General features: G+C 39.5%; 1 protein-coding gene across 1 annotated transcript in view; it reads right to left on the reverse strand.

Moving 5' to 3' along the window:
• Positions 1–12,699, reverse strand: part of LOC116898078 (sulfotransferase 1C1) — a 46,052-nt gene extending 33,353 nt beyond the window's left edge. The window contains exon 1 of the mRNA XM_032899469.1: positions 12,595–12,699. The gene's annotated coding sequence lies outside the window, so the exon portion shown is untranslated. The remainder of the gene's footprint in view (positions 1–12,594) is intronic.
• Between the last annotated feature and the right edge of the window lie 534 nt (positions 12,700–13,233).

The raw sequence follows: 13,233 nt of genomic DNA on the forward strand, positions 1-13,233 counted from the left end.
ACATCCAATAGAGAGGGTTAATATACAATATAGACAAAGAACTGAATAAGTCAGGCTCCAGAGTGTCAAACAACCCTATTAAAAATGGGGTACAGAAGCATTGAATATCCTAGTAAGATCATCAGTGTAAGGGGAAGCCCTGGGTCCTGCTAAGACTGAACGTGATTGTTGGGGGGAGGGTGGCAATGGGGGGAGGATGGGGAGGGGAACACCCATATAGAAGGGGAGGGGGAGGGATTAGGGGGATGTAGGCCCTGAAACCGGGAAAGGGAATAACACTCGAAATGTAAATAAGAAATACTCAAGTTAAAAAAAATAAAATAAAATAAAAAAAGGAAAATAGTGATCAATGCCAAAAAAAAAAAAAAATGGGGTACAGAGCTAAGCAATGAATTTTCAGCTGAGGAATATCGAATGGCTGTGAAGTGCTTAAAGGAATGTTCAACATCATTAGTCAACAGGGAAATGCAAATCAAAACCACCCTGAGATTCTACCTTACATCAGTCAGAATGGCTAAGATCAAAACTTCAGGTGACAACAGATGCTGGTGAAAATGTGGAGAAAGAGGAACACTCCTCCATCGTTGGTGAGATTGCAAGCTGTTACAACCAGTCTGGAAATCAGTTTGGAGATTCCTCAGAAAATTGGATATAGTACTACCTGAGGACCCAGCTATACCACTACTGGGCATATACTCAAAAGATGCTCCAACATAAGGACAGCTGCTCCACTCTTTTCATAGCAGCCTTATTTATGATAGCCAGAAGCTGGAAAGGACCCAGATGCCCTTCAACAGGGGAATGGATACAGAAAATGTGGTATATCTACACAATGGAGTACTATTCAGCTATCAAAAACAATGACTTTGGGGCTGGAGAGATGGCTCGGTGGTTAAGAGCACTGACTACTTTTCCAGAGGTCTTGAGTTCAAATCTCAGCAACCACATGGTGGCCAACAACCATCTGTAATGAGATCCGATGCCCTCTTCTGGTGTGTCTGAAGACAGCTACAATGTACTTATATATAATAAATTTTAAAAAATCTTAAAAAAACAAAACAATGACTTCATGAAGTTCATAGGCAAATATATGGAACTAGAAGATATCATCCTGAGTGAAGTAACCTAGTCCCAAAAGAATACACATGGTATATTAGCCCAAAGTGGATGTTAGCCCAAAGCTGGAATTACCCAAGATACAATGTATAGACCACATGAAGCTCAGAAGATTGATGACCAAATGTTTCAGTCCTTCATAAAAGGGGGAACATATCTCCTCATAGTAGGAGATATGGATACAAAGTTTGGATCAGCAACAGAAGTAATGCTCATTCAGTGCCTGCCCCACCTGCTGATCCAGCCCATATACATACAGTCACCAAGCCCAGACAATATTGCTGAGGCCAAGTAGTGCATGCTGACAGGAGTCTGAGAAAGCTCTCTCCTGAGAGTCTTAGCCAGAGCATGACAAATACAGAGGCGAATGCTAGCAGCAAATCATTGAACTTCTTCTTTGGAGGAGTTAGAGAAAGGATTGAAGAAGCTGAAGGGCTTTGCACCCCATAAGAATAAAAATACCAATCAACTAGAGCTCCCAGGGACTAAATCACTACCCCAAAAGTATACCTGGACAGTTCCATGGCTCCAGCTAAGTATATAGCAGAGGATGGCCTTGTTGATACCATGGGAGGAAAAGTCCTTGGTCCTGCCAAGGCTGGTCCCCCCAGTGTAGGGAAATGCCAGGGCAGGGAAATGGGAAGCCATGGGTGGTTGGGGAGGGGGAACACCCTCACAGAAGAAGTGGGAGGGGGATGGGATAGGGGTTTATGGACAGAAAACCTGGAAAGGGAATAATATATGAAATGTAAATAAAAATATCCAATAAAAACATACCTTTACAAAGAAATAAAAAAGAATGAAGGGGCACCTGGAATTAGAATAGATATAAATTCTGTATTCAAGGAGATAAATAGATTAAGTGAGTGGCAACTTAGAGGCAAAGACCACACCAATGCCATGCTTATTGTTTATGCTTTTATAGTTGTACAAGGGGTAGTTTTATCTAGGCGTTATTATTACTTGGTTATTGTTTTCATTTGAGGTTTTAATCTGAAAATAATTACAACTCAGAAACGTAGAGCACAAACATGACCTGAACTTGAGACTGAATGACACAAGCTTTTTATTCAGATCTTGAGGGATAGTGGCCATGAGAAGCTTAGGCCCCAGCATGGCAGAACACACATATAATCTTAGGAAAAGGAGGCAAACTGTATGAGTTAAAGGCCCGCTTGGTACAAAGCAATTTCCTGGTAGAGAAAAACTTAGGTGTGGTGGTACATGCCTTTAATGCCAGGATGAAAGAGACAGAGTAATGCAGAGTTCAAGGTCAGTCTGCAAGTAAATTCCAGGACTGCCAAGGTTAGACTTGAAGGAACTAGAAAACAAGCTGGTGACAGTGTAATAGAACAAAGGCAGAATATTCTGGACCCAGCAAGCAGCAGAACTCAGCAGCTTTGGTGCCCTAGATTTAAAGTTAAGAGTAGATAGATTACTGGGACAACAATGCTAATAAGCCAGGGCCAAGAAACTAGCAATCATTAACAAAAGACCAGCATCATTGAGTGAAATCTTCTGGGAAGTGTTTTCTGAGAGAACAAAGAAGCTATGCTCCAGAGATAAACAAAGTTATACTTTGTGTTACAGCTGGGCATGGTAATGTGTAGGAATCATTCAGGTGAAACTGGTTTTGAAGACATCAGGGGTCATGGAGAGCAGTTGAGGCTTGTCTCTCTCTGTGAGAGTTCAGAGACGGCCATCCTCAGTTGCAGTAGATGGCCTAGGACTGAAGGGGTCATGGGTTATGCAAAGAAGTTGAGCCTTGGCTCCATGAACAGAGCCTAGGAAAGGCTATTGGTGAGGCATCATTGCTATGGGAGACCCCCACATATTGGAGATTCTAGTAGTACTATGGGATGACCACTAAGAACAGCAGCCACAGTGGAATAGAGTTAACCGGAGCTTAGAGTGCTACAGAGGGCAGAGCCAGGGAAGTGACCCAAGCTCCTTAGAGGAGACCAGAAGATAAAGTGTGGATCCCAGACATTGGAACAAGAAGCTGTAAGGGTGAAGTTGCTTTGGATACCCCAAGATGTTAGAGATGCTAGATCCACGAGCTGAGGAAAACTAACTGGGAGTGGAACCAGCCCAAGAGAAAGAAGTTGTTGCAATCAACAAAGATGAAAGGAGTTATAGATCTGAAGACTGCATTGGTATCTGACATAGAGGTGCAGAGTTTAGAGTTGTCCTGCTGTTTTCCTGTCTTGCTTTGATCCAATATTTCCTCACTATCACATTTTGGAATGGTAATGTATATCCTATGATGTTGGAAGTATGTGATTTGCTTTTTGCTTTTGATTTTACAGGATATTATTACAGTTAAGAGATTGCATGAATCTCAGAGGATACTTTGAACTTTTAACATTGCTGACAGTATTACAGACTATAGGGACTTTGGAAGTTGGACTAAATGTATTTTTGCATTATGCTGTGGCTAGGTATGGCTCCCATATGTTTGAACAAGCCAAGGAGTGAATTGTGCTGGTTTGAATATGCATGACACAGGGGACAGCGCTATTAGAAGGTATGGCCTTGTTGGAGGATTTGTGTTCTCCTCCTCCTAGTTGCCTGGAATATAGTCTTCTTCCAGGCTGCCTACAGATCAAGATGTAGAACTACCAGCTTCTTCTCTAGCAGGATTCTGCCATGCTTTCTGTCATGATGATAATCTACTGAACCTCTGAAATTGTAAGCTGTCCCCAATTAAATGTTTTCTTTATAAGAGTTGTCTTGGTCATGGTGTGTTTCCAAACCAATGGAAACCCTAAGACAGAAGTATTCCTCTGATAGATCAGTATACATGCAACGTATCTGCCTTCTGCCATTGTTTTAAGAGTTTTCTTGAGGCTACACTCAAAAGGTCTGATTCAAAATGGAGTAAACAGAGGGATACCCTCAGGAAATGACTTTACCTAATGACGGTTCCAACTTTTGAAAGGAAAAGACCTAAAGAACTTTCTCCTAAAGAAGCAACAACAGAAAATGTGTGGATTTCTGTCTGTATGCAGGTGAGGCAGGCACAAGAAAAGGCTAGAGCCTGTGATTGGGCTCTGTGAATAAAGGTGGGCTGAGTGTTTTAGAGATGGGATATATAGGGACACACAGGAAGAAGGAAGAAAGATGGAGGAAGAGGAGGAACCAGATCGATGTGGCTTTAAATAGCCAGATAGCTATGAATACCATAGAAGGGATGGACTAATACAGGACAATTTGTCCAATGTGGTGGGCAGCTTATATCATATCAATTGGCTCTGAGTTCATTGTGTGGATGTTTTGTGGGTTGAGAATTGACTGACATAAATCTGACTGATAAATAATAAGACTCTATACTTTTGATTTTACTGGGTTATAGGGATTTGTGACAGCTAACCAAAGGGGGCAGATGGCTGGGAATATGAGCAGGATACTCACCAAGAGAATGGCAAGTTGAGAGGTCATCCCCTCTCCCCCCGGAGGTGGGGAAGCCATGTTACTAGAGCATAGCCAGCACCAGTGTAGGTTGCTTTTTTATATTTCACAAAACAAAAAGGTGTCTCTGAACCCAGAGACCAGGAGACAACATAACTAAGATGACTGATGTTATATAGGAATCAGAGAAGGTGTGGGGAGAAAAGCCCAGTCTCTGCAATGGAGAGAGTTAGGGTAGGGAAAGTGAAAAACGCTGATAGGAGCCATAAGTACTGAGTCAGACTTGTCCTGGGTTTCTTTGGGACCTGACACATGTATCAGATATGGAGCTACAGGATTTAGAATTTGTTGTGCTGGGTTGTGGCCTTCCTTTATTCCAGAATCTCACCCTGTTCCCATTTTTCCTGTACAGAAATTCTATGCCATCATGTATTGGAAGTATATAATTTACTTTTTTATTTTATAGGAGATTAAAATTATATTGTTTTGAGTCTTACAAGTGAATTTTAGTGTTGGACTATTAAATAGTATTAAGACTGAAAGACTATGAGGACTTTTAAACTAGGACTAAATGAATTTTATAATAGGTTATATTATAATAATGGCATGATATTTATATTATGGCTCCTGATGGGTACGAGGGAGTAGGATGTGACTGTTTGAATAAGAATGGCTCCTATGGTGTTCATATGTATGAATTCTTAATCTCAAGGTGGTGGCACTGTTTGGGAAGGATTAGGAGTTATGGCCTTGTTGTAGGAGGTATATTACTGAGGGTAGGCTTTGAGGTTTCAAAGATTTGTGCCTATTTCAGTGTACTCTCTGAGTACTGTTGATTGATCAAGATATGAGCTCTCAGCTGCTGTTCCAGCTGTTTTTCACCATGCCTTTGCTCTGCCATTGTAACCTAGCACTCTGCAATCATAAGATTAAATAAACTCTTTTATAGGTTGGCTTGGTAATGATGTCTTATTATAGCAGTAAAAATGTGACTAAGATACAGGTTTTTTTTTTTTCTGTACCCTAGAGCTGGCCTATTATTTACTATATAGCCCAGGCTGGCCTTGGTCTCAGCTTTCCAAGGGTTGTGATTATAGGCATTAGCCACCACACTGGGTCTTGATCCTTTTCCTTTAAAGCTTAGTTTGTCTGATAAAAAATGTACATATATAATCTTTACTCAGTATTTTCTAGGTATAGCCTGTTATCTTCATCTTCTTGTCATTCCATGTTTTCTGGCTCTTTCTTTCTTTTACTATTAAGAATAAACTTTATCAAGTATGCTTTTTATAACTATAATAAATAGAATACCTCCAAATAATCAGGAGTAAAAAGTTGACTAAAATAGGCTATTCATATAATTCAGATTTCTAAGAGGAAATGTCCCACACAGAGAGGAGATTTGGCCAGATACTCTGTAATACCATGTAATCTGAATTAGAATCAGTAACTTTGACATATTGTCTACTACAGCACAATCACATGTAAATATCATGGCCTAAGAAATATTTTAGTGATAATATTTAACTTGAATATCATACATGAAGACACACTTAGACACATGAGAGTATGGAAGATAATATGGGATAACTGACTTGAATCCTTCAAAAGCATCAACATTATTTATCATTAAATAATGAAAATATAGAATGGTCTTGTGATGATTAAAAGAGACTACAGAGAAATTTGATTCTGAATTAAGAACACATGTATATAGAAAATTCTATATTTCCCAATGGTTTCAGTAAAAGGTATGGACCCAAGGTGGGGACAGAGCCTACTGTTGCTTTGGAGTTCCATAATGCCCAATGATTTTCTTGAAAGCTGCAGACTCAGGGTGGAGACCAGATCTGAGTTAGGCCCGTAGATGTGTATAGAGTTTAATAAATCACAGAGAAAGTGTGAGAACCAGACAGGTCCTAACTGACATAGAAAAATAGCAAGCCTCTGAAGAGAACTTGAGGTAGAGCATACCACCATAAATCTAAGTCTCACAGAGAATTATGACATCTCAAACCTACTATGAGTTAGTCCTCCAATGAACATGTAAATGCCACCCTGGAAAGAAAAAGAGAGCACTTAAATTTTTTAAAATAAAAACTGCCGATGAAGGGGAACAAAAGACAAACCAGTAAACTAGCTGCAGATGTGCGTTTCCCACTGCAGGAACAGAAACAACATGATAATCCAAGCCAATAAGCCTCATTTACAAATCATTAGTCGCTTAATAACAACATTTAATGAAATTTGCACAGAAGAATCTCCAGAAAAGAATTCAAAAGAACGATTATAATCATGTTGAAACAACTCAAATAAGATAAATAATAAAAAGATATACAAAATAAGGAAGTCAATTCAAGAAATAAAAATAGAATTATAAAAAAATAGAAAGTATAATTCCTGGAGAAAACTCAAACTAAAATTAAACTAAAAATGAAGAACTGAATAATCCAAACAAAATTCCCACTGGTAAACATTACCAACAGAGTGGAACATGTAAAAATAGAAAAAAATCGGGCTGAAAGGCAAGGTAGAGGAATTGGATAACTCAGAAAACATAAGTGGTAAATTTAGAAAAAATACAATCAGAAATATCAGTTCTCCCACTGGAGAACTCAAGCACAATATTGAAAAACTTCAAGATTTATAAGCATAGAAATAGATGACTAATAGCATTAGTAAAGCTATAGTGAAGAATTTCAATAAAACCATAAAAGGAAAATTCTCCAAACCAGAAGAAAGTGATACCTACCCAGAACAAAACTACAATTAGATTATATATATATATATATATATATATATATATATATATATGAAATTCCCTTGGACATATTATAGTTAAAACATTATAAAGACAACCTAAGGAAAGAATATTAAAGGTTTTAGGAGAAAAAGATCAAATTATTTATAAATGAAAGCTCATCAGTATACTACTTGATTATTATGAGGGCTCTTCAGAATACCATTTGATTATTGTACAAAAAAACTTTAAAGCTGAAAGGGCATAGAAAGATGTATTCCAAGACCAACAGTGATACTCAGACTGCTATACCCAGCAAAACTGTATTAAAATTAAAGGATCAAAAACAGCTTATGATAAAAACAAATTAAAGAAATTTATGGCTACCAATTCATATCTACAAAAGATACTGGAAGAGAAGGATAAACATAACCATAAAATCAGAGGAAATAAATTATTCTAAAGCACAATGACAGGAATTTATTGTTCCACATAACCCTTAATATTAATGTTTTCAATTCTTCAATAAAAAGACACAGATTTGACTGGGTTAGAAAGTAGGAATCATCTTTTCGATGCCTCCAAGAAACATACCTCATACCTATTGATACACACTTAAAGACTAGAGAAAGCTATATGAAGCAAATGGAACTAATGAACAAAACTTAATAGCTTCTTTAGTATCTGACAAAACAGACAGCAATGCAAAATTGCTCTAATGAGATAAGTAATGTTAATTCACACTTATTAAAGGAACAATCCTCCCAAATTACATAACTCCAAACACAAATTTACTAAGTAGTATGTTGATTTGAGTGAGAAAGGGCCCAGCCTCATAGTCTGGGGCATTTGAATACTTGGTCTTCAGCTGGTGAAACAGTTTTGTAGGTGCAGTTTTGTCAGAAGAAGTATTCACTGAGGTGGGTTTTGAGAGCTTAAGATCTCTCCCTACTTCTAGTTTGTTCTCTCTAGCTTTTGGATTATGGTCCAAGAGGGAGCCCTCAGTTTGATGTTCTACTTTACTATTCATGCTGATTTTTCAGGATGTTGAGAAGACTCTTATCCCTCTTTTTTGTTTTTTGTTTTTTGTTTTTTGTTTTTTTTTTCCTTTTTTTTTCTGGAGCTGGGGACCGAACCCAGGGCCTTGCACTTGCTAGGCAAGCGCTCTACCACTGAGCCAAATCCCCAACCCTGACTCTTATCCCTCTTAAACCATCAGCCCAAACAAGCACTTCATTCTTTAAGTGGTCTTGTTCATGGTATTTTATCACAGCAATAGAAAAGTAATAAATACACACAGGGACTATATACATTATAATATATATATATATATATATATATATATATATATATAGAGAGAGAGAGAGAGAGAGAGAGAGAGAGAGAGAGGGAGAGAGAGATTATATCTACCAACCATTATCCCAACACTGTTATAGTGTGTGATTTCAATTACTCACTCTGACCAACAGACAAATCATCTGAACAAAACTTAATTGAAATTTTGAGTTGAAAGAAATTATAAATCAAATAGACCTAACATATCTTCAGAATATTCTATTCAAACACTAAAGAATACACCACAGTCCTAGAGCCCATGGAACTTTCTACAAATTTGACACATATTAGAACTTGAAGCAAGTTTTTATACCCACAGATAAGTTTAATCTTCACTTTTCATCAACTTCTCAGGTAAAAGACAGAAATACAGAAAACAATAGCCAATAAAGATGCTGAGATGTGGAATCTCATTCTGATTAATACATCTGCAAAATACTACCATGCTTAAGGCTCTAAGAATAATTCAGAAGACAGGGCAGAAAGATTGTAAGATCTGAGGATCAGTGCCTTTGCTATGAGATTGTGTCTTCTACTAATATCAGAATACATTAGCATAAATCTATTAATATCGAAAAGTTTCACCAACATTATTGCCCAAACTACTGGATCCGGGAAAAATCCATGAGACCTTAACCTTACATTAGTAACAGTAGGAAAGTTGGAAGTAGGAGCGATTGTAATTAAATTACAATCTCAAGGGAGCTGACTTGGTCTCACAGCTCTCTCTACCCAAATCCCATGGGAGAAAGAGATGGACTCTCAGAAGTTCGGACAATCCTGAAAGCTCAGGGGAGACCACCACTTCTGCTCACATTCCTGGACCAAGAGGAAACTGCCTGGAGTCCTCTGGACACAGTAACCTAGGAGTAGTAAGGGCAAGATCCTTCCAGACTCTGTGCACCAGAGCTGAAAGCCAGTTGCCAGGATTGCTGACACATCTGAAACAGAAAACCACCACTTCTTCTCCAAAGGACTTTCCTGGAGCCCTCAGGACAGAGAATCCCAGGACAGGATCCTTCTGGTTTATGCCTGTGCCCAGGGCTAAGGTGGTCCCACAGCTTTCTGTACCCAGATTCTCTGGGGAGACAGCAGGACTCTCAGAAGTGCAGTATTGCTGATGCCAAGAAGTGCATGCTGACAGGAGTCTGATATAGCTATCTCCTCAAACATGCATTCCCTCTGTTTTATATCTTAGGACTTAGCCTCCTAAAATCTGAGATTATAGGCATTCACCACTACTTGGGCTCTTTTAGGAAGTCTTAGGACTCTAGTAGCTTTCCTTTCCCTAATGAGTAGTGTTTAAGATAGCAAGTTCATTTCCATAGGAGCTAACACTACAGCTTTGTTGAAGGCTTATCTCTTCAGAGAAGCTCAGGACATGAGATACAGATTCAGGATATTGCTAACTTGCAGTTTGCTTTTGTGATGACTGCTGTCTTTGAGGTTGCTGGGACAGACGAGCTTCATGGCTTGCTCTGTTGCATTGGTTCTTGCCTAACTGAACTGAGAAGATACTTGTTTATCTACATCTGAGTCTCCATTTTTGCTCATATGGGACCACTTAAAAATTACTTAATGGTATCAGCTTATGCATATCTGTACACCATGTGCTGACAGTGACTGAGAAGGCCAGAAGAGGGTACTGAATGCTCTGGGGCTGAAGTTACAGATGGTTGTAAAGCTCTTAACCACAGAGCCATAGCTCCAATTCCAAGGGGACCATTTTCTCCAGGGTCCTTTGAAGAAGCCACGTTTGAACTAGGTCATTTATTTCCATTTCCCAATGCTGCAAGGAATTTTGGTGCTGATATTTATGCATTTAAATTCTGTGGTAAGGAAAACTAAGAGTGGGAGAAATTGTCTTCCCTAGAAAAAGACTCCCATTTCCAAGTAGATTTTTCAATATAAGTGGTCAACAAGTAACATTATACAAGTAACTGGGCTGATTGTTTTTATACATTTAGGAGTGTGTGTGTGTGTGTGTGTGTGTGTGTGTAACAACTAAAATAAAGAGGGCATGGGAAGGATTAGAGGGAGGAAAGAGAAGGGGGAAATGATGTAATTGTATTATAATTTAAAAATGTTACAAATGTAGCTCCAGTTGGCATTCTAGCCATGTCCCCAGGGGATAGCTGTTCAGCCTGCTATACTCACAGCTGCATTCCCCTTTCTAGGGACCCTGAAATGTCCTTTGCCTTTTTCACCCAGTTCTGGGCAAACAGGTTGTTTGCCGCACATATCCAGTTTCCTAATGTTTGTTTTTGCAGGCTTTTCAAGGTCGGCTTTGTTACCTGAACTGGAAGTCCCTTTTTCTTTCATCCCTTCCCTGAACTGGAATTTCCTTAATCTCTTATTTGTGGCTTAAGTAAAATTTCTCTATTTTGAAAACGGGCAAGAAGGACCATTTAGGATATATGTGTTAAGGATTTTTAGTTTTCTTTTCAAGTTTTTATACTAAGACAGAAAACAAATCTTAGTTTCTTAGAGAAATAAACTCTTAAATTGATAGTGAATGTGAACACATTCAGTTTAGTAAAAAAACAATTAATGACATATAAAAACAGGGATACTGAAGTAAACTTTGCTACTGAATTCTATGATTAAACTTGTTTCTGCCTTTTGGCTGGAAGAACTGTGTCTGAAGAACTTGGCAATGCTAGTGCAATGATGGCATATAATGGAAGCCTGCTTCCTGCTATGATGGTTAAGTGACTCTCCTCAAATATCCACCCATGACCTTTTCTGCCTTGAGTAATAGTTTGATTCCTGCCTAGTCCTGCTTACCCTGCATTGATTATTACAGACAGCCTGGCATGTGAAGTCTCTGTGGGAAAATAACAATGGCACAGAGCCAGCTCTCTTGTGCTCTTGGAGGGTGAGGGTTTTATCCTTGAGTACCTTGAGAGTTTCAGGATCTCCAGATCCACACTGGAGCTGGAGGAACTCTGAGGGTTCTCACTTCAGGAACTCCTGCAGATGCCTGGGTCCAAGCCATCTATGTCATTGTTCTCTTCTCTGTGTTCCCATGCCAGGGTGAAAAACCAAAAGGCCTCTTTACAGTGGCCCAGTGGGGGTGATTTCAAGGATATCAGGGACCGTTCTCTTCACTTTCAGTATCAAATCCCAGAGAGGGGCAGTGTTCAGCTCCAAGGCTGTCAGGTCAAAGGAAGACCCATGAACTGTGTCAGGCAATTAAATCCTGTCTCCATGAGAGAATTCCTTTGTGCCTCTAGCACCTGAGGGTGCTTTCCGTAATCAACCTGTCTCTGACTTGAAGGAGGATGCTCTTAGGGAGCCTGAGGTCCTGGTACTTCTGCAAGAAAACTTTTTAGTTTCTCTTCTGTTCTTGGAATGCCATAACCTTTCAAGGCTTCAGTATCCTGAGAGGCCCCTAGGTATCTATACTCACAGCACTCTTGGGAAAGCTGTGAAAACTCTCTTGTGAACCCAGGCAGTCAAAGGCAAAGGTCTGCAGTAAAGGCCTGAGTTCCTCCTGAGAAAAGAAAAAAGGAAGCTACTACCCCTTTCCTCAGAAGGAAACACAGAAGGCTGTGGTTCCTTGGACTCTGCAGTCAGCCCTGGACTTCCCAACTTTGTTTGTGTTTTTGTTTTTGTTTTTTTCAGAACAGCTAGCCCATGGTAGCTCCTCAGACATACAGTGCCAGTATCAACCATCCACTGAGGAAATCTTGGTCCTGCTTTACGGCAGATTCATTTAACCTTGGTGTCTTCCGTCAGGGACAAAGATACTTGACAGTTCTTGATGAGGAGTTCTGCAAATCCTTCAGGGAAGTCTTACTTTTAAATCTAACAATAAGATCAATGGAACCCAGAACTTGTGAAATTTGGGGATAAAGGCATAACAAGACATTTCTGCTTTATCACTGCAAATGTAGCACTCTCTTCTCTGCTACAGTGACTACCCTTTCCCCTCTTCCTGACCTTGCTGTCTGCCCTCAAGGGTAACCGAGGAAAACAGTAATACTTACAGGATTTCAGGTGAGAGTCTTTCTATACCTTGGCCTTTGCTCCCTGCTTGTTGAAGGTTGATGACTTCACTGTCTTTAGACTGTTCTTTCAGGATACCTTTTGAATTCTGCCAGATGCATGCCACCTGCAGGGGAACCCTATGGGCAGTTTTTACTTTAATTCTGTTCTCTCCTCCCCTAGGGCGGGCCATAGATCAGGCTACTCAGGCACCAGTTTTGCAGAGTGAGGCAGAGGTAACAAGGAAATAAGAGTATGCCTGCCATTATATGAATACCACCAGGCTCCCTGAGAGCCTCGCAGGCCCTTGGAGTCAGAGTTCTGCTTCTTTGTTAGGCAGATATTAGCAGGCATGAAGGTTGTGAAAACAAACTAATTAGCTTTGGGCTTTTCCTTCTTGTCCTGGTAAAATGCTAACTTTAAGAAAGGAAAATATCACAATTGTCCTCTTAGAGCTTGAACTACTCTGAAAGAAGTAGGGAAGCGTCCTCCACAAATTTAAAATACTGAATGAAAGGAATGATGGGAAAGCCTGTAGAGATAGCAGGGCTCTTCAGTACTACATTAGCTTTTTTAATCAAACGTTTTGTATCTGCGTTGTCTTGTGTCATGACATTTAGAAGCCACACCTTCTATTAAAT

This window comes from Rattus rattus, chromosome 4, assembly GCF_011064425.1.
Source record: "Rattus rattus isolate New Zealand chromosome 4, Rrattus_CSIRO_v1, whole genome shotgun sequence".
NCBI lineage: Eukaryota > Metazoa > Chordata > Mammalia > Rodentia > Muridae > Rattus > Rattus rattus.